Consider the following 26,381-nt stretch of genomic DNA (forward strand, 5'->3'; position numbering starts at 1 on the left):
AGTCCCAGCTACTCAGGAGGCTGAGGCAGGAGAATGGTGTGAACCCGGGAGGTGGAGGTTGCAGTGAGCCGAGGTCTCGCCACTACACTCCAGCCTGGGTGACAAAGCGAGACTCCATCTCAAAAAATTAAAAATAAATAAATAAATTATAGCCTTTCCATTTGTATAAAAAGAGGAGTAATATATTAAGAACATAATAAAAAGTGTCTCTAATATCATTGAAATCTTTATTAAAATTTTCTTCTAAATGCTCTTTATGGGAGATTATAATGTATTTGTTGTGCAATTTTGTTACTGTAACCATATGCTAAGAATTCAAAATCTGCTCTTTATGGGAGCCCAGTTATGGTTGAACATGCTTGTTATATAGAAAGAGTCTTCTTCCATTGCATGCTTTGTTTATTCGGTATTTCACAGGCTAATGTTTATTTAATTTTATTTTCTAATATTATATATTCTTGTATTTCCTTGTTAGGATAGGCTGCCTTACATTATTTAATTGTGTTTTTAGATTCTGCCTATATATTATAATTTTGTATGACTATATTCAACTGTGTACAGTTGAATATGAATCAGTCAAATATGAATCAACCACACGTCTATTGCCAACATAATTCTCTGTTCATTTGCCTGTATAAACATTACTCATTCTTTATTTATGACTTGTGTATTTGTTTTATTAGTTGGTGGTCAATTATTTTTTTAATCCTCTCTGGGTGAGTAGTTGTGGAAATTGTCTTAATTTCCACTTCTATATGTTAATGAATCTATATTACTTTTGTGTTGAAGGAAACACTTCTGTGATTTGAAGGTAATTTTTTTTTACCTCTGAACTTTTTACTGGCCTCCTGCTCCCCAAAGGGACCTTGCTTCTCATGGCTTACCACAACAAAACGTCTGTATTGTTGGTCTCAGACACCACTTTGCCGTCCACTATCCTGTGGGGGCTGTTCTTTTGGATAGCTTGCAGGTATTTACTGCTGTCCAGAGCATCCGGGAGATTGAAATCCTTCCCGTCTTCTAGCAGGCGGCAGTAAGTGGCAATCTCAGCCTCCAGCGCGACCTTGATGTTCCACAGGTCCTCGTGCTCTTGGGCGTGGTGCCTCTCTTCCCGGTTTTGGGATAGCTCTGACTCCAGGTGCAGCAGGATCCTGTTGAGCTGCTCCATCTGCATCTACCTCCCTCAGGCTGTTCTCCAAGCTGACTTTCAGATATCTCATTGAGTCCAGTTCGATATCCAAGGACTGGACTGTACATCTCAACCCCCTGAGCATCCTCTCAGCAGTTCCGATCTCAGCGGACTGCATGGTGACTACTCTGGTGCTCTCCTCAGTCTGCTGGGACCAGGACTTGTCCAGCTCCTCTCAGCTGTTCTCAGTCATCTCGTCATATTGGGCCCAGATGCCTGTCATGATCTTGCCAAGGTCCTGAGACTTGGGGACATCTACCTCCATGGTCAACCAAGAGCTGGAAATCAGGTATTATAGACCTTCAACTTCCTCCTCATGATTCTTCATGAAGAGCAGCTCTTCCTTGAGGGCCTCCATCTCTGTCTCCAGCAGAGGCTCAGTGACACTGGTATTATCAGTAATGTCGCTCTCCACAAACTGGCACATGGCCATCTCTGTCTCACACTTTAAAGTCATCAGCAGCAAAATGATCATTGTCAGTCTGCAGGATGATGCAGGCACTGTCTGCAGAAGTGGCAAAGATTTTTTTATTAGTCTAATTGTCTGTCTTTATGCCAGTAATATAAGATTTTGATTACTGTAGATTTCTAACATGTCTTGAAATCAGGAATTGTAATGCTTCCAACTTTTTTTATGTGGTCCCCTGAAATTCCGTATACTTTGGGGAGTCACATTCTCTGTTTCTGTCAAAAATAATATTAAGAATTTCATAGGGATTGTATTAAATCTTCAGCTCACTTTGGGCATTATAGATACGTTCAAAATATTAAATTTTTAACTCTTGAACAAAAACATGTTGAAGAATAAATTGTTTAATTATCATGTATTTGTGAATTTTATGAATTTTATTCGGTTATTGATTTCTAGTTTTAATCCATTTTGGTCAGAAATTATGGTTTGTAACCTTCAATTTTTATTACACTTTAAGTTCTAGGATACATGTGCAGAACGTACAGGTTTGTTACACAGGTATACATGTGTCATGTTGATTTGCTGCACCCATCAACTCATCATTTACATTAAGTGTTCTCCTAATGCTATCTCTTTCATAGCCCCCCACCCCCAAACAGGCACTAGCGTTTGATGTTCCCTGTCCTGTGTCCACGTGTTCTCATGTTTAACTCCTTCCTATGACTGAAAACATGCAGTGTTTGTTTTTCTGTCCTTGTGATAGTTTGCTGAGAATGATGGTTTCCAGCTTCATCCATGTCCCTGCAAATGACATGAACTCATCCTCTTTTAAGGCTGCGTAGTATTCCATGGTGTATATGTGTCACAATTTCTTAATCCAGTCTATCATTGATGGATATTTGGGTTGGTTCCAAGACTTTGCTATTCTGAACAGTGCCACAATAAACATACGTGTGCATGTGTCTTTATAGTAGCATGATTTATAATCCTTTGGATATATACCCAGTAATGGGATTGCTGGGTCAAATGGTATTTCTGGTTGTAGATACATGAGGAATTACCACACTGTCTTCCACAGTGTTTGAACTAATTTACACTCCAACCCACAGTGTAAAAGCATTTTTTTCCACGTCCTCTCCAGCATCTGTTGTTTCCTGACATTTTAATGATCCCCATTCTAACTAGCGTAAGATGGTATCTCATTGTGGTTTTCATTTGCATTTCTCTGATGACCAGTGATGATGAGCAATTTTTCATGTCTGTTGGTTACATAAATGTCTGCTTTTGAGAAGTGTCTGTTCATATCCTTTGCCCACTTTTTGATGGGATTGCTCATTTTTTTCTTGTAAATTTGTTTAAATTATTTGTAGATTCTGGATGTGAGTCCTTTGTCAGATGGGTAGATTCCAAAAATTTTCTCCCATTCTGTAGGTTGCCTGTTCACTCTAATGATAGTTTCGTTTGCTGTGTAGAAGCTTTTAAGTTTAATTAGATTTCATTTGTATATTTTGGCTTTTGTTGCTATTGTTTTTGGTGTTTTAGTCATGAAGTCTTTGCCCATGCCTATGTCCTGAATGGTATTGCCCAGGTTTTCTCTTAGGTTTTTATGGTTTTGGGTCTTACATTTAAGTCTTTAATCCATCTTGAGTCAATTTATGTATAGGGTGTAAGGAAGAAATCCAGTTTCAGTTTTCTGCATATGGCTCGCCATTTTTCCCAGCAACATTTATTAAATAAGGAATCCTTTCCCCATTGTTTGTTTTTGTCACATTTGTCCAAGATCCAATGGTTGTAGATGTGTGGTGGTATTTCTGAGGCCTCTGTTTTTTTCCATTGATCTATATATCTGTTTTGGTACCAGTACCGTGCTGTTTTGGTTACTGTAGACCTGTAGTATAGATTGAAGTCAGGTAGTGTGATACCTCCAGCTTTTCTCTTTTTGCGTAGGATTTTCTTGCCTATGCAGGCTGTTTTTTGGTTCCATGTGAACTTCAAAGTAGTTTTTTCCAATTCTGTGAAGAAAGTCAGTGGTAGCTTGATGGGGATAGCATTGAATCTGGAAGTTATCTTGGGCAGCATGGTCATTTTCATGATATTGATTCTTCCTTTCCAGGAGCATGGAATGTTCTTCCATTTGTTTGTGTCCTCTTTTATTTCATGGAGCAGTGGTTTGTAGTTCTCCTTGAAAATGTCCTTCACATCCCTTGTAAGTTGGATTCCTAGGTATTTTATTCTCTTTGTAGCAATTGTTGAGTGAGAGTTCACTCATAATTTGGCTCTCTGTTCGTCTGTTATTGGTGTATGGAAATACTTGTGATTTTTGCACATTATTTTGTATCCTGAGACTTTGCTGAAGTTGCTTATCAGATTTAAGGAGATTTTGGGCTGAGACAATGGGGTTTTCTAAATATACAATCATGTCATCTGCAAACAGAGACAATTTGGCTTCCTCTTTTTCCTAATCGAATGTCCTTTATTTGTTTCTCTTGCCTGATGGCCCTGGCCAGAATTTCCAATACTATGTTGAGTGGGAGTGGTGAGAGAGGGCATCGTTGTCTTGTGCTGGTTTTCAAAGGGAATGCTTCCAGGTTTTGCCCATTCTGCATGATATTGGCTGTGGGTTTGTCATAAATAGCTCTTATTATTTTCAGATATGTTCCATCAATACCTAGTTTATTTAGAGTTTTTATCATGAAAGGCTGTTGAGTTTTGTTGAAGGCCTTTTCTGCATCTATTGAGATAGTCATGAGATTTTTGTCATTGGTTCTGTTTATGTGATGAATTATGTTTATTGATTTGCATATGTTGAACCAGGCTTGCATCCCAGGGATGAAGCTGAATTGATCGTGGTGGATAAGCTTTTGGATGTGCTGCTGGATTTGGTTTGTCAGTATTTTATTGAGGATGTTTGCATTGATGTTCATCAGGGATATTGTTTTTTTGTTGTGTCTCTGCCAGGCTTTGGTATCAGGAGGATGCTGACCTCATAAAATGAGTTAAGGAAGATTCCCTCTTTTTCTATTGATTTCGAATATTTTCAGAAGGGATGGTAGCAGCTCCTCTTTGTACCTCTGGTAGAATTCAGTTGTGAATTCGTCTGGTCCTGGACTTTTTTTGGTTCGTAAGCTATTAATTATTGCCTCAATTTCAGAACCTGCTACTGGTCTACTCAGAGATTCAACTTCTTCCTCGTTTAGTCTTGGAGGTGTGGATGTTTCCAGGAATTTATCAATTTCTTCTAGGTTTTCCAGTTTATTTCCGTAGAGGTGTTTATAGTATTCTCTGATGGTAGTTTGTATTTCTGTGGGTTTGGTGGTGATATCCCCTTTGTCGTTTTTTATTGTGTCTCTTTGATTCTTCTCTCTTTTCTTCTTTATTTGTCTTAATAGCCATCTATCTATTTTGTTAATCTTTTCAAAAAACCGGCTTCTGTGTTGATTGATTTTTTGAAGTGTTTTCTGTAACATTCAATTTTTTTAAATTCTGTTAAAAATTTTTTTTCCTTATATTTATTTTTAGGACAAAGTTTTATGAGCTTTTGACAAGACTGTGAGTTTTGTTGTTGTGTAGAGTGATCTCTATGCATCTGTTACATCTAACTGTTTTACAGTATTTTCATGTCCTCTGTTTTCTTTTTAACATTCTCTCTGGCTTTATTATTAATTACAGAACTGGTGTATTAAAATATTGTTCTCAGTATATTGCAGTTTTTTGTTTATGTTCTGACAAAATATTATTGATTTATTTTAAAATCTTCATGTGAGGTTCATATATATGTGTGTCTGTATACATAATTAGATAAATACACACAGTTATATAAATGTATATTATATAAATGTATATAATTTTCCTAGGTTTCCAGTGAATAAACTTTTTTATTATTTTGTCCTTTGTTTTCTTTGACAGTTTTAACTTATAGTTTATTTTATAAACTAAGACAGTTATTTAAAAAGTATTTTGCATAATGTGCTTGTGACGTTGTCTTCATTTCATTACGATTTGCATAAAATTGTTTTGATGCATCTTGCCACTTTTAGTCTGTTTTTGTTACTATATAGTAAGATGGCTCATATCTGTCATCCAAGCATTTTAGGAGATTGAGGTTGGAGGTTAACTTGAGCCCAGAAGTTTGAGACCAGCCTGGGAAACAAAGCAATACCATGTCTCTAAAATAAATAAAAAAAAAATAAATTGAATCCCCTGTAGACAGATGTAGTTAGATTTTATTTTATTTTTTATCTCTGTACTCAATTTATGACTTTTGTTTGAGAAGTTTAGTTTGTGAGTAGCTACATAATTTCCTGCATTTGAAGGAATTACTTTTGACACTTTGTGGAGTAAAAGGTAAATATTAAATTTGAACTCAATTGAACATGGACTCAAACAATTGTCACCAAGTCCCGGAACAGGTTGTGTGAGCCCCTTGAAGCCTTCATCCAGCGCTGTTTCAGATAAATCTGTATTTCAATTTATTCCTATATCTTAGTTATTGAAAAACAATAGACAATCAAAAAAACAAGTTGACCTTTTTGTGTTCCTTGAGCCCCGTTGTGAAGAGCCTTCCTGACCAGACTTCAAATTTTAATCTGACTTCCAGACTGGCCCTGGTACCATGCCAGGCCTGTCTTGACTGATTAGGCTCAAAGCTATCAGCCTGTTGCTGAAAAAACAGCTGTCCGAGTGGCCCAGTCAGGGTAAAACTGAATAACTAGTCAGTTTTCAGGGCTTGAAGAGGGTAAAAACCCAAATCCTATCTCAACGATGGGAAGTTAACTCTAATAAAATTCAATGGCCTGCACAAAGTGTAAAGTTCCTTGGCATCCTATGGACTGCAGGGAAACAGTCCATTTTACCAAAGGCTAACGCTAAAATACTAGAATTTGCAGCCCTACCACTGAAAAGGAGGTCCAAAATTGTATTGGCTTGTTTGGATTCTGGAGACATCATATTCCCCACTTGGGTAACATATTACAACCTCTGCATGAAGTCACTAGAAAACACTATGAATATCACTGGAGAGAGAAAGACAGCCTGGCTTTTCAACAAGCAAAACAAGCGGAGCAACTGGCCCTGGATCTATGGCCCTTATAGGATGAGTCAACAGAACTGCAAGTAACTGTCCTACATCAACATGCTAATTGGAGCCTTAGGTAGAAGCAAGATGGGAAAAAGATACCTTTGGAGTTTTAGACCCAGAAGCTGCCAGAGGCTGGCAAAGCTTATACTCTTTGAGAAGCAGCTGTTGGCCTGCTACTGTGCTTTACAGGAAGCAGAACACCTTTGTTTTAATCATGATGTTTTTATGATGCCCCAAATTCCTATTATGACTTGGGTCATGAGCTCCCTCAAAACCCATTGGATAGGGTACACTCAAGAATGTAGTATCATAAAATGGAAATGGTACATACAAGACCAGGATAAGCCAGAACTAAAAGGGGTATCATTTTTACATGAAGATGTGCAAAACTTGCCAACTCAGGAAACCACAGGGCAAGTCCTGCAGATAGGGAAGGAAACCTCCCCTGCCCAATGGGGCAAATCCTTTAAAGAACTAAGCCCAGAGGATCAGAAACACGCTTGGTTACTGATGGTTCCACCAAATACATTGATGGGACCCGATGCTGGGAGGCCGTGGCTTATAATCCTGTTAAAAACATAAGCATTTCTGAGGAAGGGAGGGGTGTGAGCAGCCAGCTGGCTGAACTAGAAGCCATCCTCCGAACTATTCAGGAGGAGGCCAGAGCGATTTGTTGCTTGTATACCGACTGTTGGTCAGCAGAAAATGGTCTTACTACCTAGTTGCCCGAATGGCAATGAAACAAATGGTGAATAATGAATACAGAGGTTTGGAGAAAACAATACTAGGAAGATACCTGAATCCTGATGCACATTACTATTATTGCTGTTTTTCATATCGATTCTCATGCATCTCTGCATTCTCTTGACAGACTAAACAGCAGGTAGATCAACAGGCCAAAATTTCCAGCATAAATGCAAACTTGAATGTGGGTGAATGGATTACAACACGTTCAAGCCTGGCAATGAGACACATTATAATGTATGGTGGTATAATTGATAATGATTACCGGGAAGAGTTAAAGTTCACTTTACACAACACCACTCCACATTCTTTTGTTACAAGACTGCAGATTTGGGTTGCTCAATTGTCAGTGGTACCTGGTACCTTGTTAACAATTAACCCCTGAGGAAATCTCTGCCCCAACAGAGGCTACGTACAGAACTGGGAAATTAAGATCCACTGGTATAGGTAGCTTAAATCCTGAAGCGAAAATATGGATACAGCCTCCATCAGATCCTGCCCCTAAGGCTGGTGACCTTGTAGCTATGGGAGCAGAAAATAAAAGGGTAGTACAATTTCCTAAAAATGAAAAACAATATCATGTTCCCCTTCAGTTTTGTTGTTACAGAGAATAACCTGTCTACTAGTAATCAGTACCTGGGTCATCATGTCTGAGGTGGAGAGTGAATTCATCAACTGGGCAGCAACCACTGCAACAGAAGCCAACCGCAGTCAATGCTGGCTATGCATCAAATTGCCAGAGGCCACAGGAAATGGACTGCCTTGGAGAGTTGTCCTTGCCAATATTTCTGAATGGCTCTGTCACTACAAATGGGGCCAAAACAACAACACTTGCAATCCAACCTGGACTTCCTTTGCTACTTTAATAACATCTTAATACACTATAATTGTAGTTTAACCATTGCTGTCCCCTGGGGGGCCCTCTGGGTATGCAGACCCTATGGGTGGCCTACCTGCCCCCTTATTGGATGGGGAGATTCACTTGGGGGTGCCATTAATTCCATTCACCATCCGGGATAATATTCCCTTCCCCAATAATCTAGATGCTTACAAAGGTAGCTGGTTATGAACGTGCCAGACTCCCTGGTGTTGGAAACCTATCACAGTATTCTCCCTTGCCCCTTGTACAATCCTGCTTCAGCAACAAATTAAAATATTAAGTCTACATATAGAAAAAGCTCCTAAGATAGTAGCACTGGACTTCTGTTGTTATCAGAAGAACTTGTTCAGCTGTGTACTTGTGTTGCAAAATCGAATGGCATTAGGTATGTTTACCGCAGCCCAAGGAGGGGTTTGAGTCTTGCTGCATTCTGAATGTTGTGTGTATCCCTGACAGTTCTCACAGTATTACTCTCCTTGCCGAAGACATGCAAGGACAAGTAAAACAGTTAGAATCTAACCATCAGGACCCCAACGTGGACTGGCTGTCAAACTGGCATTGGCGTTGGCCATGGTGGGTGTGGTTTCTATTAATTGTGCTTTTAATTCTCCTCTGCTCTATCTGTAATCTATACCAGTTGTGCCTTCCCCGTATAACTGTAAAAATATTTTCCTATGATTCAGTGTCAAATTGAGGCTGAATGAGGAGGAAAAGTTAAATATTAAATTTGAACTCAATGAACATGGACAGAAACAATGGTCACTAAGTCCTGGAACAGGTTGTGTGAACCCCTTGTGGAATTCATCCAGCACTGTTTCTGAGAAATAGTTATTGAAAAACAACAGAAAATCGCAAAAACAAGTTGGCCTTTTCGTTTTCCTTGAGTCCAGTCACGAAGGGCCCTTGTGAGTGGGCCTCATGCCGAACAAATCGTTACAAAAAAAGCTATGGTCCCAGACTGTGCTGAAGCTTAATGAGACCTCTCCTTGTCTGTGCAGGGGTGGGTGGCTGACTCTGGAGCCCAGGCTGATGCTTTCCTATAGGCAAAGCTCAGGGAACAGAGAAGAGTCACATCAAATAGTTGATGAGTCAAGAGATATGTCACAGGGACTCCTGTATGCAGGGTCCAGACAGGAAATCCACATCGTTTTGGTGCTGAGCCCAGCAATATATTACAATGTCTTCTGAGGGAAGAACCAAGGCAAAAAAATTAATGTCACTTTGGTGTTAAGCCCAGTGATACATCACAATTTCCACTGCAGGAAGAACCTAGGCAGAAAAGAATAGTTACATCAGCTAGATGGTTCCCCCATTGATATGTCACAATCTCCACTTGAACAGGAATCAGTCAGCAGAAGCAAGTCACATCACCTGAGTGATGGGTACAGAGATAAGTCACAATGTCCCCTGTAGGCAGAGCACAGAAAGGAGAGCTGCATAACCTGGGTGTTGGACCCAGCAATATAGCTTATTTGGTAGACCCCTGGCAGAAAAATTACAACACGTGGGTGCAGCACCAAGTATGTTATAATGTCCCCTGTGGGCAGCACCAAGGCAGGACAGGAGACTCACATCACTTGGTTGCTAGGACAAGTGATCTGCTACAATCTTCTTCGTAGGCAGGGTGCACACACTTTTTCTAGGTGGTGAATGCAGAGAGATGTCACAAAGCCCCCTGTGAACAGGGCTCAGGCAGTAGCCATCAATTCCCTAGGTATTATGCCCAGCAGTATGTTACAATATACAAAATATGCAGGGCCCAGGCAAAAGAGGAGAGTCACATCATGTGGGTGCTTGTCCCAGTGATTTGTCACAATCTCTCTTTTTGACAAGACCCAAGCAGAAGAGGAGGGTCATAGGTGCTGGGTTCAATAATGTCAGAATTTTATCATGGGCTGGGCTACGCAGAAGAGTCAAGTCACTCACGAGCTGGGCCGAGATATATTTCACAGTTACACCTCCAGGAAAGTCCAGGGTTGAGACTGACAATCCTGCACGTGTCCCATATCTAGGTGTGAGAGCAAACACATTCTGTTTGTTGGGTCTAAGTGTACAAGTCACAGCCTCAATGGTGCACTGGATCTGTGCATGGCAGCTTCAGTCTTTCCCGAGGACCGTGGCCCCTTAATGGAGTCACAGCCTCACGTGTTTGCTGAATGTTGGTTTTAGAGTCACTGACTCAAACATGGATCGCATCTACTTATGAGAGTCAATTGTTCATCTCTCAACTGCCTCCAGGTGTGAGATTTGGAACCTCAACAGTGGGCTGTGTTCATGTGAAAAGATGACAATTTTTACTCTTGGCTCATAGTAGATATGAGTGTCACAATCTGTTTTTGTTCTAGGCCCTGTCAGGACACTCTCTTCACCACATGAAGTCTTTATAAAGTATGCATGAATGTAAAAATCCTCTCTGAAACCTTAAGCAGGCACCTCCTTAAGCGGAACCCTCCTTGTACCTTTAGCTTTAAGCCCTGGTATGACAGTCAACATCTTTCTAATTGGATGGGTCCAAATAAGAGTTCTTAACTGCCTATGAGCTGTGTTTAAAAATGAGTCACCATCCCACCTGTGGCTGGATGTTCACATATGAAAGTCACAATCCCAACTGTGGACTGTGTCTGCATGTGTAATTCAGGACCTCAAGAGTGGGCTCTCTCCACGTGTGATAGAGACCATCCTGAATATTGGTGGGGTGTGCATCTGAGAAGCATAATCTCACCAGTGTGGTGAGCCCTGTGGTGACAATTTCTCTACCATAGTTTACACAATATGTATGACAGTGGTACTCCTCCGTGTGACATATCACTGGGTCTTGCACACAGGTAATCTGAGTCTCCTCTCCTGCCTTGGAATGCTCACAGGAGGCATTGGGACATACCACTGAACCTGATATTCAGGTTATGTGACTGTCTTTCCTGTGCTCTGTCCATGGGCTTTTGTGACATATTTCTGGGTCCAAAACACAGGAGACATAACTCTCCTGTCTGAACTCTGCCTAGAGAGGGCATGGTGGCATATCTCTGCACCAGCCACTAGATGATGTGACTCTATCTTCTGTCTAGTCTCTGCCTACAGGGTGAATTGTGAGTTATCACCCGGCACAGCATTTACCTAATGTGACTCTTCCCTTTTTTCAGGTTCTGCCCTCGGGGGAGATTGTGACATATCGATTTGTAAAACACCAAAATGATTTTACTCTTTTGTCTTGGCTCTGCCCTCAGAAGGCTTTGGGATATATTGCTGAACAAGCACCAAGGTAATGTGATTGTCCTACCTGAACCCTGCCCACAGGGAGCATTGTGACATATCTCTGAGCCCATGAAATATTTGATATGGCTCTATTCTCTTACCTGGGCTTTGCCCATGGGAAAGATTGTGAAGTATTTCTTGATCCAGTGCTTAAGTAATGTGATTCTCCTCTCCAGCCTGAGACATGCCCACAGAAGTAAGAGTGACATCTCCAGGCCTAGCCCACAGGTGATGTGACTCTTATCCCTTGTTTCTGCCCAGGGGAGTCACTGTGATGTATCTCTGAGACCATTATTACAATGATGTGACTCTCCTGTTCTTACTGCGACCTGTCCACAGTGGGGATGATGATGTATCACTTAGGCCAGCACATATGTGGTGTGACTCTCTTCTCATGCCTGTGCCCTGCCCCCTGGGTTAATTGTGACATATAACTGGGCCCCTCCCCTAGGTTATGCAACATATCCCTGTGATAACACTCTTTGTACCATTTAAGAGCTTTATATAATATGAGAGAGTTGTATTCCTCTAAGACCTTCATACAAAAGGAAGACTTAAGACCTACCGGTTTCCCGAAGCCTCCCTATGAAAAATAGCATTTCTCTTAGTGGCAGGTTTGAGGTATGAGAGTCATTATTACACCTGTGAGCTGGCCAAGATATATGTTTGAATCTCTCCTGTGGGTAGGAAGTGAGCAGGAGAGTCACGTCACCAGGATGCTTGGCCTGAGATCTGTCAATATCTTCCCTGATGGCAGGGAACAGGTAGGAGAGTCACATACCTAAGGTTGGGCCAGGGATATGTAACAATGTTTTCTGAGGTCAGAGGCTAGGAAGGGAGTCCCATCACTTGTGTGCTCACAGGGGATATGTTACAATCCCCTCCTGAAATCAGAGTACAAACAGCAGAGTCAAATCACCTGAATATTGAGCTCAGTGATATGTCACCACACTCCCTGAGGGCAAGGCCATAGCAGGAGAGAAACATCATCTGATTACTGATTACTGAGACCAGTGATATGTCAGAATGTTTCCTGTGGGCAAGGTGCAGGCAGAAAGGAGAGTCACATCAACTGGTGTTGGAAGCAGAAATATGCTACAAGGCTCACTGTGGACTGAGTTCAGGAAGGAGCCTCTAATCTCCTAGGTGTTAAGTTCAGTGATACGTTACAATGCTCCCTGTGGGCAGCACGAAGGCAAGAGAATAGAGCCACATCACCTATGTTCTAGGTATAATGATATGTCCCAATTTTATTTGTGAGCTGGGCTTAAACAGAAGAGTCTAATCACTCAGGTGCTGGACAAATGTGTATGCTTGTCACAATGACACCTGCAGGAAAGTCCAGATATGGGATGAATCCCGCACATATTCTGGTTTTACGCATGAGAGTGAACACCTTCTGTATGTTTGATCTAAGTACACAAGTCACTATCTCAATAGTGGACTAAATTTGTGCATGGCAGCCCCATTTTCTCTTGCGTACTTTGTCCCCTAATTGAAATCACAGCTTCCTAGGTGTGCTGACTCATGATCTGAGAGTCATCAACACATCTGTGACTCTCAAATATGAGAGTCAATTTTTCAACTTTTCAATCTGCCTTTGGGTATGGGATTCAGAGCCTCAAAAGTGAACTATGATCATGTGAAAGAACGACAATCTTTAATGTTGGCTGGGTGTGCATCCCAATGTCATTATATTACTGTGTGCTGAGCCCTATTAGGACTTTCTGTGTTGCACCTGAGGGCTTTATGTGGTATGCATGACAGTCTCAATTCTTTCAGAGATTTTCATGCTGGTATGGACCCATGATCAAACCTGTGGCCCTAAGCCTATATATGAGTCAACATCTTTACAATTGGCGGGGTCCAGATAAGAGAATCATCACCTTTCTATGCGGTGGGTTTATAACGAAGTTCCCATTCCAACTGTGGCCAGATCTTTACATATGAGATTCGCAATTCCAACTGTAAACTGCATTCATGTGTGAAATTCAGGACCTCACCAGTGGGTTCTGTTTATATGTGAGGGTGAAAATCATAATGGTCAGGAGGGTGCAGGGTGCGCATAGGAGTAATAAATTTCACTTGTGTGCTGGGCCCTGTGATAAGACTCTCTACCACCCGAGGACTTTCTGTAATATGTGAGAGAGTGGATGATTTTAGCGAGGAGACCCAGGGCTTTTTTTCATTTCCCTAAGTGTAGCTAGGAGAAGCAATATCTCTTCTATTGGCTGGTTTGACATATGAATGTCATCATTGCACCTGTGTGTTGTGTTCCAAGATATATGTCACAATTACACCTGCATATAGGAAGAGAGCAGGAGAGTAAAATCAGTTGGACGCTGGGCCAGTGATATGTGGCTTCCCTGAGGACAGGGACCAGGCAACAGTCACGTTACCTGAATGTTCAGGCATCAGTATGTTGCAATCCACTCCTCACATTAGGAACCAGGCAGCAGAGACACATCACCTGCATGCTGGATCTAGCAATATGTCACAATCCTCTCTGTGGTCAGGATGCAGGCAGAAGTGTCAAATCTTCTTGGTGATGAATGCAGAAATATGTCACAAGCTTCACTGCGCGTAAGGTAGAGGAATAAACCTTTTATTCCCTAAGTGTTGGGCCCAGGGATATGTCACAATACCCAAAATATGCAAACCCAGGCAAAAGAGAACAGTCACATCACCTTGGTGGTAGGGTCAGTGATATGTCACAATCCCCTCTTTTGGAAGGGCCCAGGTAGGAGTGGAGAGTCACATCGCCTAGGCAATGAATAGAAGAGTATGTCATAATACCCCTGTTGGCAAGACCTATGCAGAAGAGTCACATCATCTATGTGTTCAACCCAGATATATGTTACTGTACACCATGTATGCAGGGCCCAGGCAAGAGAAAAGGCCACATCACCTCCGTTCTGGGCCCAGCAATATATCACAATTCCCTCTAAGAGGACGTAACAGACAGGAGAGTCACATCACCTAGGTCTGAGGAGCAGAGCTATACGGTAGTGCCCTGTGTGTGTGGGCCCAAAAATAGAGGAGAGTTACATCATCTGAAGACTGTACCCAGCTATAAGTCTCAATCACCCCTGTGGGCAGCACCCAAGTGTGAGAAGAGAGTACCATCATGTAGGTGCTGTGCCAGGCTGTATTTCACAATCTCCACTATGGATAGGTTTCAGGGGGAAGAGGAGCATCACATTATCTAGTTGATGAGTCTAGAGATATGTCAAAATGACCCCTCTGGAGACACCAGGATGCAGAATCACATGACCTGTGTGCTGGGTCTAGGAATAACCCACTCTCCCTTCTGTAAACATGGCCACGCAGAAGATGAGGGTCACATATTTAAGGTGATGAACGCGGAAAGATTTCACAAGTCTCCCTGTAGGCAAGACCCAGGCAGGACTTTCCCTTCCCTCAGTTGTTGGGAGGAGAAATACATCACAATGTGGGGCTCAAGCAGAAAACAAAAGAAATATCACCTATTTTCTGGGCTCAGAATTATGTCAAAATCTCTCCTATGGGCAAAGCCTTTGTTAAAAAAGGAGAATCTTGTCAAATAGTTGATGGGCTCAGAGATATGTCCCAATGCCATATGTTACAAATTGCTGTAGGCAGGCTTCAGGCAGGAGACTCACCTTGGTTTGGGCCCAATAATGTGTCACAGTGCTTTCTGCTTGCAGAGCAAAGTCAACAGAGTAATGTCACTGAGAAGTTGGACCCACCAATGTATCACAATCTTCTTCCAAACAAATCCTAAAAAACAAAAGAAGAGTAACATGAGCTAGGTGCTGGGTACGGTGATATGTCACAATCCTTTCTTTAAGCAGGGACTAGGCAGGAGAAGAAAATCACACCACATGGGTGATGGGTTCATAGATATTTCACAATGTCCCCTTAGGCAAAGCTCAGGAAGGAGAGATAGATCATCTAGGTTTTGGATGCAACAATATGTCAAAATGGCCATTGTGGACTGGGCACCGGCAGAAGAGTCACATAACATGGATGTGGGACCCAGCAATACATCACAACACCCCTGTGAGTAGCACTAATGCAAGACAGAAAACATACATTACCTAGGTGCAAGGCCAAGTGATATGTCCCAATGTCCCCTGTGGGCAGCACCAAGGCAGGAGATAAGAGTCACATAACTTAGGTGCTGGCTTCAGTGATATATCAGAATCCCATCTGTGAGCTGGACACAGGAAACAGAGCTAAAACACTCAGGAGCTGGGCAGAGATGTATGTCACAATCCCACCTGCAGAAAGCGACAGGGATGAGATGAACAACTCCACACATGTCCGGATTCCAGGTATGAGAATTTGTATGTTTGGCCTAGGTACACCAGTCCCAATCTCAACAGTGAACTGGATTCATAAATGAGTCTTCTCTGGCTGAGAAGAACTTCTCCCCTTAGGAGAGTTACAGTCTCACAGATGTAATGAATTTTGGTTTGAGTGTCACACACCTACCTGTGGACAAAATCCATATATGAGAGTCAATTTTCTCTCTCTTTCTTTCTTTCTTCCTTTCTTTCTTTCTTTCTTTCTTTCTTTCTTTCTTTCTTTCTTCCTTCCTTCCTTCCTTCCTTCTTTCTTCTTTCTTTCTTTCTTTCTTTCTCTTTCTTTCTTTCTTTCCTTCTTTCTTCTTTTGGTCCCTTGAGACGGAGTTTCACACTATCGCCAGGCTAGAGTGCAGTGGGGCGATCTCGGCTCTCTGCAACTTCTGCCTCCTGGGTTCAAGCAACTCTTTTGCCTCAGCTTCCCGAGTAGCTGGGATTGCAGGTACGTGCCACCACGCTCAGCTAATTTTTGTATTTTTAGTAGAGATGGGGTGGCCAGGCACAGTGTCCCATGCCTGTAATCCCAGCACTTTGGGAGGTCGAGGTGGGGGGATCACCTGAGGTCAGGAGTTTGAGACCAGCCTAATCAATATGGTGAAACCCCGTCTCCACTAAAAATACAAAAATTAGCTGGGTATGGTGGCATGAGCCTGTAGTCCCTGCTACTCGGGAAGCTGAGACAAGAGAATTGTTTGAACCCGGGAGGCGGATGTTGCAGTAAGCCTAGATGGTGCCACTGAACTCCAGTCTGGGTGACAGAGCAAGACTCTGTCTCAAAATAATAATAATAATCATCATCATCATCATCATCATCATCATCATAAATAGTAGAGAGACGTGGTTTCACCATGTTGGCCAGGATGGTCTTGATCTCTTGATCTCGTGATCTGTCCGCCTTGGCTTCCCAAAGTGCTGCGATTACAGGCATGAGCCACTGAGCCACACCGGTTGTGCCCATTTTTGAGGATGGTAACTTTTATTGTCACCAGAGTGTGCATGAGTGTTAGAATCTCACCTGTTTGCTGGGCCCTGTTAGGACACTATGTACCTCCTGTGGGCCTTGTAGAGTATGCATTAAACATAATCCACTCTGAGGTCTTCATGCTGATATGAACCTATGATCACACCTGTGGCCATAAGTCCAGGTATGAGAGTCAACATCTCTCCAGCTGGCTGGATCCAGATAAGAGGATCTTTACTTGGCTGTAAACTGGGTTCAGAAATAAGTCACTATCCCAACTGTGACTGGATGTTCACATATGATAGTTACAATTCCAGCTGTGGACTGCATTCAGGTATGAGCTTTAGACCTCCCTAATCACCTCTGTTCCTGTGTAGGAATGAGAATTCTGATGATTGGTGGGTGTGTATACAGAGAAAACAATCTCACCTGTGTTCTGGGCACTGTGATGACACTGTACAATCTGAGTGCTTTACAGGATATGCAAGAGTGCTTACTTTCTCTGACCTTCATAGTAAGAGAAGACCCATAATTTTGCAAGTTTTGTTAAGCCTGGCTGTGAGAGAAAGTATCTCTGCTATTGGTTGGTTTAAGGTATGAATATCATCATCACACCTACATGCTAGGCCAAAATATATGTGACAATCTCACATTTGGGTAGTCAGAAGCAGGAGAGTCTCATCACCTGGGTCTGTGTCAGGGACATGTTGCAGTCTTCCCTGAGGACAGGGACAAGGCAAGAGAGTCACATCCCTAAGTGTTCTGCCAGGGATATGTTCTTGTTCCCTCCTGAAAGCACGACACATGCAGCAGAGTTACCCCACCTGGGTTCTGGGCCCAGTGATATGTCACAATTTTCCCTGTGAACTAAGCACAGGCAGGTGAAACACATCACCTGTTTGCTGGGCCCAGAAATATGCTACAATTTTTCTTGTGAGCATGGTTCAGGCAGAAATGGTGGGGGGGATCATATTTTCTAGGTGATAAATGCAGAGCTATGTCACAAGGCCCCCAGTAGTCAGGGTCTTGGCAGAAGCTTCCTATTGTCTAGGTGATTGGCCCAGTGATACGTCACAATAGCTAAATTATGTGGGGCCCAAGGCAAAGAGGACAGTTGCATCACCTAAGTGATGAACAAAAAGATACTTCATAGTACCCATGGGGAAATGGCCCATGCAGGTGAGTCACATTACCTACGTGTTGGACCCAGTGATATGTCACAATACACAATATATGTAGGGCACAGCCAAGAGCGGAGAGTCAAATAGCTCAGGTGCTGGGCCCGGTGATACATTGTAATCTCTCTTTGGTCAGAGCCCTACAGTAGAAAAACTCAGTTCACCTCGATGCTGAGGTCAGCCATATGTCACAATACCCCTGAGAAATGAGCCCAGGCAAAGAGTCACTACATTTAGGTGAGAGGCTCACAGATATTTTGCAATGGCTCCTGTGGGTAGCGCTCAGTAAAAAGACAGTCACATTACCTAGAGTCTGCCCTCAACGATTTGTAACAATCCCTGCTATGAACAGGTAGCAGTCAGGAGAAGTGAGTCCCATCACCTGGGTGGTCAGTGTAGAGATATGTCACAATGCCCCCTGTAGGCAAAGCCTAGACAAGAGTTACATCACCTGGGTGTTGGACCCAGCAATATGTCACAATGGCTCATGTGGGCAAAGCACAGGACAGAGTCACATAACAAAGTGCCAGGACCAGTGTTAGGTCAGGATACCCATTATGGGCAGTGCCAAGACAGGAGAATAGAAGCATATTAATTAGGTGCTGGATTCAGGGATATATCACAATCTCATCTGTGGGCTACACCCAGGCAAAAATGTCAAATCACTCAGGTGCTGGCTAGAGGTGTACGTCAGAATCACACCTGCAGGAAGGTCCATGGATGAGATTAACAATCCCACATAAGTTCCAGTTCTGGGTAGGAGAGTGAACGCCTCCTGTATGTTGCATCTATGTGCATAAATCACAATCTCAATGGAGGAATGGGTTTTTTCCATGAGAGCCTTAATCCCTTTTGAAAACGGAGTTATCTTAGTGGACTCACAGCCTCACAAGCGTTTTGGATCTTGGTCAGGGAGTCACAAACCCACTTAAGGACAATATCCACTTTTAAGAGCCAATTTTCCAACTTTTGACTGCCTCTGGGTGTGAGTTTCAGAACGTCAATTATGGTCCATGTTCGTGTGGGAGAATGACAATTTTGACAGATGGCTGGGCTCAGGCAGGAGCCTTTCATCCTGCAGGTTTTGAGACAAAGGATATGATACAACACCTAAAATATGCTGGGTGCAGACAAAAGAGGAGACTCATATTAGCTGGTTGCTAGGTCCAGTTATATGTCACCACCTCCCTTTTTGGCAGGGCTAAGGAAAAAGAGGAGAGTCAGAGCTAAAGAAATGTCATACTATCCCTGTGGGTAGGGTCTATGCATAAGAGTTGCATCACCTAGTCATTGAACCCAGCCATATATTACAATACATAATGTATACAAGGCCCAGGCAAGAAAGGAGAGAATATCACATAGGTGCTGTGTCCAGCAATATGTCACCATACCCCCCAGAGGGGAGGCTCCAGGCAACAGGGTAACATTACCTAAGTGAAGTGCCCACAGAGATGTTTCAATGCCCCGGTGGGTAGGATTTTGAAAAAGGAGAAGTTACAGAACCTAGGGGCTAGGCCTAGGTATGTGTCACATTCATCTCCAAGACGGAGCCCAGATGTGAGAGAAATCTCACATGATGTAGGGCATGTAATATGTCACAATCCTTATGTGAGCAGACCCTAGGAAGAAGTAGAGAGACACATAGTCTAGATGATGGGCCCAGAGGCATTTGACAACGACTCCTGTATGTAGGAACCAGGCAGAAGAATCACATCACCCGTGTGCTGTGCCCAGTTATAAGTCACACTTCCTTCTGTGGGCATGACCCAGGCAGGGAGAATTCACATCATCCCAGTGCTAGACCCAGGGATATGCCACAATCTCTCTTATGGGCAATGCTCAGGTAAGAGAGGAGAGTCTCATCAAATAGGTGATGCACCCAGAGGTATGTCACGATGCCTTCTGTGAACTCGATCCAGGCAGAAGATTCACATCAACATCAACTTGGTGCTAAGCCCAGCAACGTGTCACAATCCCTTCTGTGTAAAGGGACCAGGCAGGAGAAGAGAATCACATCACCTGGCTGATGAGCACAGAGATATATCACAATGCCCCTGTAAGGCAGGGCCCAGGCAGGGGAGTTACATCGCCTGAGTAGTGGACCCAGCAATATAACACAGTGTCCCATATGGGCAGTGCACAAGCCGGAGAGTCACATAACCTGGATGCGAGGCCAAGCTATATATAACAACGCTTCCTGAGGGCAGCGCCAAGGCAGAAGAGGAGACTCACATCACCTGGGTGTAAGGTCTAGCGATATGTCAAAATACTCACTGTGGGCAGTGCCAAGGAAGGAGAATAGAGTTACACCCTCAATGTGCTGGATCCAGCAATATGTTAATATCCCATCTGTGGGCTGGGTCCATGCGAGATCATCAAGTCACTCAGGTGCTAGGCACCGGAAATTTCACAATGGAAGCTGCAGAATGGTCCAGGAATTAGATTAACAATCCCACAGCTGTCTCAGTTGTAGGCATGACATTCAACACCTCCTGTATGTTGGGTCTAAGCCCACGAATAATCATCTCAACACCAGACTGGATTTGCGCATGAGAGCCTCAATTCCTCTGCAGACTGACCTGTGTTCCCGTGAGAGGATGACAATAGTTACTGTTGGCTGGGTGTGCATATGAGTGTCACAATCTCACCTGTGTGCTCGGCCCAGTTAGCACTCTCTGTGTACTACCCAATGGCCCTATACAGTATGCATGAGAGTTGTAATCAGCTTTGAGACCTTCCTAATCGTAGGGACCCATGATCATACTTGTAGCATTAAGCCCAAGGATGAGAGTCAACATCATTACAATTAACTCGGTCAGGATAGGAGACTCATCCCTTGCCTATAAGCTGGGTTTAGAAACGAGCCACCATTTCAACTCTGGTTGAATGTTTATATATGAACACGGGCCTAGCACCAATGTGATGTGAGTCTTTGGCCTAGACACTTCAAGCAGGAGGCAATGTGACATATCTCTGGGTCTATCAACTATTTGATGTGACCTTCCTTTTTTACCTGAGCTTTCCCTATAAAAGAGATGTGACATATGTCTAGACCCAGCACCTGGGTGATGTGGCTCTTCTTTATTGACTGAGCCCTGTGTATTTTGGGTATTCTGACATATCCCTGTACCTAACTTCTGGAAGATAAGAAGATCCAGCATGGGCCCTGCCTAAAAAGTCTCTTGTGACAAATTTCTACATGAATCACCTTGGAGATTTGACTCTTCTCTCTTACCTGAGCTTTGCCCATAAGAGAGATTGTTACGTACCTCTGCAGCAAGCACCTAAATGCCGTGACTCTTCTTTCTTGCCTGGGTCATGCCCGCAGATGAAAGGTGGCTTATCGCTGTGTCCAGCACACCGGTTATGTGATTATGCTGCCTGATCTCTTCTCACAGGAGCCGTTGTGACTAATCCCTGGGCCCAGAAACTATTTAATATGACTCTCCTCAATGACCTTAACTTTGTGCATGGGATAAATTGTGACATACCTCTGGATCCAGCACCTAGGTGATGCAACTCTCCTTTTCTGCATGGGCTATGCTTACAAGAAGGAGGCCGACTTATTGCTGTGTTGACAACTGATGTGATACCTCTGTTCTTGTCTTCTTAGATTTTAAGAATTTAAACAAGAGACACCAAGAAAAAAAGTACAGCATAATTTATTGGAAAAGAAAATATTTGAAAATTAAGTGCAGAATACAGTATACCCTGAGAGAGATATTCCAGGGCGGACTGCTCATAAGAGTGAGACAGCGTGGATTGTCGCTGGAGAAACCCCTTTATGGCAGTTTTACATTATTATTAATAAGGAGGAGGGAAGAGGAGTTGCTAGTAAGCATGTTATCTGTGGTATTCTGGGTGCATATGCGCAGTAGCTGTACATGATTGTTCATATGTTGCATGTCTCGTTAGCATCTTATATTTCCACCCAGGAGTGTATTTCTGTTTGTTTGTTTGTTTGTTTGAGACAGAGTCTCGCCGTGTTGCCCAAGCTGGTGTGCAGTGGTGTGATCTCTGCTCACTGCAACCTCTGCCTCCTGAGTTCAAGCCATGCTCGTGCCTCTGCCTCCTGAGTATCTGGGATTACAGGCATTCACCATCATACCCTGCTAATTTTTGTATTTTTCATTTAGACGGGGTTTCACTATGTTGGCCAGTCTAGTCTCAAGCTTCTAGTTTGAAGTGATCCATCTTCCTCAGCCTCCCAAAGTGCTGGGAGTACAGGTATAAGCCACCGTGCCTGGCTAGGGGGTGCATTTTTTGCTATTAAAATAAGCAAAATTTAAGTTTGAGGGCGGGTAATATCAAAATACACATGCTCTCTAGAACAGAAAGTCCTTAATGAGGATAGCTTTGCTCGAATAAGCGCAATTACAATGCGAATGCTAAGGCTTATTGTTTTGGCTGTACAGTCACCACGGTTTCTGTATCCCGAGATCATGGTCATTTTCTGGACTATCTAGTCTGCCTCAATTTCCCCCTAAGAGACTTTAGGGCAATAACCATATTGGAGGTTGAGGGGTTAGACCAATTTTTCTGGAGCTGTTTCCTGCTGAGTGGGTGTTACTTCTGCCTAGCCTGGGCCTTAAAGTTTCTTCCTGTGTGATCTAACAGGGTGTAAACCATGTCGTTCGTGGAACCAGTGGGAAGATGTTGGCAGCCAAAGATTGAAAGCCTTGCAAACCATCATGCAAACATGGAGCTGCCACAAGCAAGATAGCAGGAAATCAGTTAACATTTTAAACAAAATTGGAACAAAAGTAAAAGTTGAAAATATAATAATGACTGGTACTATTAAAGAGAGCAAGGCAGGCAATGGACATCACTTTCATGTTCCCATGGAAGTTCCTAGAGATTCAATTTTGTCTGCCTGGGTGATGATATTATTAATATTTTCTTGGACTAAACCAGACTGATTGATCTCAAAAAACAGCATTCTTCTTTTAGATATAAACATGTTCCTCTTTGCCTGGCTGGGAGAAGATCCCAGGCTCTTTGGTTTTGTTGGACTACAGTGGCCATGGAGTCCAGATGTTGTTGAAGTCTATTGAGGCCCTCTACTCCCTGTTGGGGACACACTGAGATTTTCTGAGATACTTTATACTGGATTCCCAAGGATCCAACTTATGGTGACCTTTGTGCTGCAAAAGAATTCTGCTTTAAAATGGTGAAAGCAGCAAAAGTTTTAAATCTTTTCTATTTTTCGCAAATAAGAAAAAGTTTTGTGCAGCTGAGTTGGCAGCAGTCATTGGGTCCATTTATGGATGGTGAAGTTGAACGGTGGTCAAAGTTAGAGACTGAAAGGCTTCAGTAACGCGCTGAAGTTGTCTGAGAGCCATCAGAGCTGTTGCTTACGTTGGATTAGATCATTTATTGAGAAGAGAACAAGCACTCTGATGGTCCTCTCTCCATTTGAGACTTTCTGTAAGCGGATCAAATTCTCTGGCCCTGCATGGTGTGAAGCTCCACTGTGAGTAACTGCAGCTGGACTGGTCTCTATTGTAACTGGCAAAGGCTGATAGAGGAGCATAAGGAGGAGATGAAACAAGCTTAGATTCTACAGAAGACTCTGATAGTGTGGGGACGCTGGGGATTCTAAAGCAGGTGTAGGCCTCTGAGGGCCCCTATCTGGAGCTGGTATTGGGCTGTAGGGTCTGAGGTCCCTTGCCCATAAAACAAATGATCTTCTAATGGTTCTGAGGGGCTTTGTGGCTTATTAGGCTTTAGCCCACAGGTGCTGCATAGAGCTGGGTTTTGTTGTCGGGCCAGAAAGTCTTGCATATAGGATACTTCAGACCATTTTCCCTGATTACTACAGAAAAGATCTAGCTGTATGATGGTGTTAAATTTCACAGTCTCATTCTCCAGCCATGTTTTGTCAGCTAATCTGTATGCAGGCTAAATAGTTTTACAAAAGAAGATAATTGTTTTTTTGCTTCATTTAGCCAAAAGCTGTTTCAATTTTTAAATATACATCCCAGGTGTGTTTCAGTGACAGTAGAGGAAGTGATTCCCATGGTGCCGAAAGAATCCTGCAAACGACAGAACATGTGCTAAAGTCCAGGAGGCTGTGGGCAGCCCCATGGGCCAAGTGGAACCACCAAGTTGTCCAACTCATCCCCTTGAAACCCCATTAACTGAAGCTCTAGGAGGTCATAGGCATTTACCATGCACTGTCCTAGCTCTCACCAGCGCTGGACATCTCCAGCCCTGCCGAGATGACCCCCACTGCTCGCTGGGGAGCAGATGTCTGGCTGACAAGCCTTTCCCTAATTCAGTGGTTTGCCATTTATGATGCCCAATTATAACACCTGCAATGCTCAGATTCAAACCCTATGACTGGGCATATACACGACTGTGCATCTTTTGTTCAGCAAAGAAAACCTGTTGAAGAACAATTTCAAGGAGCTGGGAAATGCATAAAGCCTGAAGGGACAGGGTTTCCCCAGAACTTTAGTGAAACAGCGCTGGAAGAACCAGCGGTAGTTAACCAGGTAGTCTGGAAGTGGCACAGTATTCACGGCAAGTAAAGGGAAAGTGAAATCAGTGAAGCGGACAGACCTCTCTCCGGGCCATGGCAAAAGAAATGTTGATGGCTGATGTAACACCTTGATTCTTATTTTCTTAGTTTAAAAGAATTTAAACAAGAAACACACAGCAAAAGAAGTACAGCATAGAGTAATTTATTGCACACAAAAAAAGAAAGGACTACTTTGAAAATTAAGTGCAGAACAGACGGTACATTCTGAGAAAGAGATTCCAGGGCAGTCTGCTCATAAGAGTGAGACAGCATTAATTGTTACTGGAGAAACCCTCCTTCTGGGGGTTTTGCACGATTATTCATAAGAAGGTGGAAAGAAGTGTTAGTGTAAGCATGTTTTGAGTGGTCTTCTGGGTGCACATGTGCACTAACTGTACATATTTGTGCATACATTGCATGTCTCATTAGCACCTTAAGTCTCCACCTAGGAATGTGTTTTTACTATTAAAATGAGCAAAAGTTCAGTTTGAGGACAGATAAAATCAAAATGCACATGCTCTCTAGAAGTAAAAGTCCCTACTGAAGATAGCGGGTTTCAAACGAGCTCAAGTGCTCCACATCTTAAATGTCGCTCCAACAAAGCTGGAACACTATCTGCTCCTGAGGGATCAGGTCCCATTTGTGTTTCTGAGACACTGGCAAGTCAGGCGTGACTTGAGATGAGATCGATGATTTCAAGTGTAAAATGCCTAAATAGTCAGCAGCTTCAGGTTTCATTTTGGAGCTTGTCCACTTAAATGGGTTGATGAAAATGGCTCACAAGACTGATGCCTCGGAAATGGGGTTTTCTCCTTTGCTGTTAGCAGATTTTGTGCAACCCAATAATTAACCTTCCTGATGCCTCAACTTTCACATTCGTGAAAAAGGCGCCATTGAGAGTGACATTTCCAGGAAGGCACAGACCTTGTCACCCCCTACAGAATTCTGAAGCTGTTCATAAGCAGGCCACATGGAAGATTTCTCTCAAAAGCTGTTGAGCATGAGCCCTGGCTAGAGAAAAAAGAGGGCCGCGGCACAATGGACAGTGTCTCAGACATCAGGACAGTTTCCACAGCAGTTTAGGAAAGAAGGCAGCGCCCTGGGCTGCAGAAGGCGCAATGCTCTGGAAAGAACCCTGGGTGCAGCTGAAAGAGGAACTTGAGAAGGATAGGGCCAATCAGTTGAGGACAACCCGCCCGATTTGGGCAAAGGTAAGGTGCCTACGTAGGGTAATACCCTCCTCAATGCTCAGCGCAGACCTGTCCTCTAGGTCCACCTATGTACTCATTCTCCTTGGCAAAGAGTCGGCATAGCATAAGAACTCAGCAGTGCTTTGGACACCGGGAAGTCCACACCGCTCTGCCCCTCCCTCCAGGGCTATGCACCCCGGATCCCAGTACATGCTGTGATTATAGTTCTGAAGCCTACCAACAAACAGGCTGAGAGCAGTTAACAGACTACAGCTCCCAGCATATTAGGTGGGGCGTGTACCACTCTGCCCCTTCTTCCAGGACTGTACCTCACCCCAGAGACTGGCACATGCTGGGATCGTAGTCCTGTAGCCCTTTGACCAAAGGGCTGGGAGTGTTTATGAGAATACATCTCCCAGCAAGCCGAGGGAGACGCACACAGCCCCGCCTCTTTCTCCACTGACGGGCCGTGTCTCTGACCCCAGTGCATAATGGGATGGTAGTCCTGCAGCCCGGTGATGAGAGGTCTGGGAGTATTTATGAGACTGCAACTCCCACCAAGCCCAGAGAGGCGTGCACAACCCTGCCTCTTCCTCCAGTGACGCGCACTTTCCTTGCGCCCGGTCCAT

At 43.3% G+C, this 26,381-nt stretch overlaps 1 pseudogene; it reads right to left on the reverse strand.

Annotated features, from left to right (window-relative positions):
* The window catches only part of LOC739274 (C-terminal-binding protein 2-like), an 85,628-nt pseudogene that overhangs the window by 4,047 nt on the left and 55,200 nt on the right, over nt 1–26,381 (reverse strand).

This window comes from Pan troglodytes, chromosome 14 (genome assembly GCF_028858775.2).
Source record: "Pan troglodytes isolate AG18354 chromosome 14, NHGRI_mPanTro3-v2.0_pri, whole genome shotgun sequence".
In the NCBI taxonomy this organism is placed as follows: domain Eukaryota; kingdom Metazoa; phylum Chordata; class Mammalia; order Primates; family Hominidae; genus Pan; species Pan troglodytes.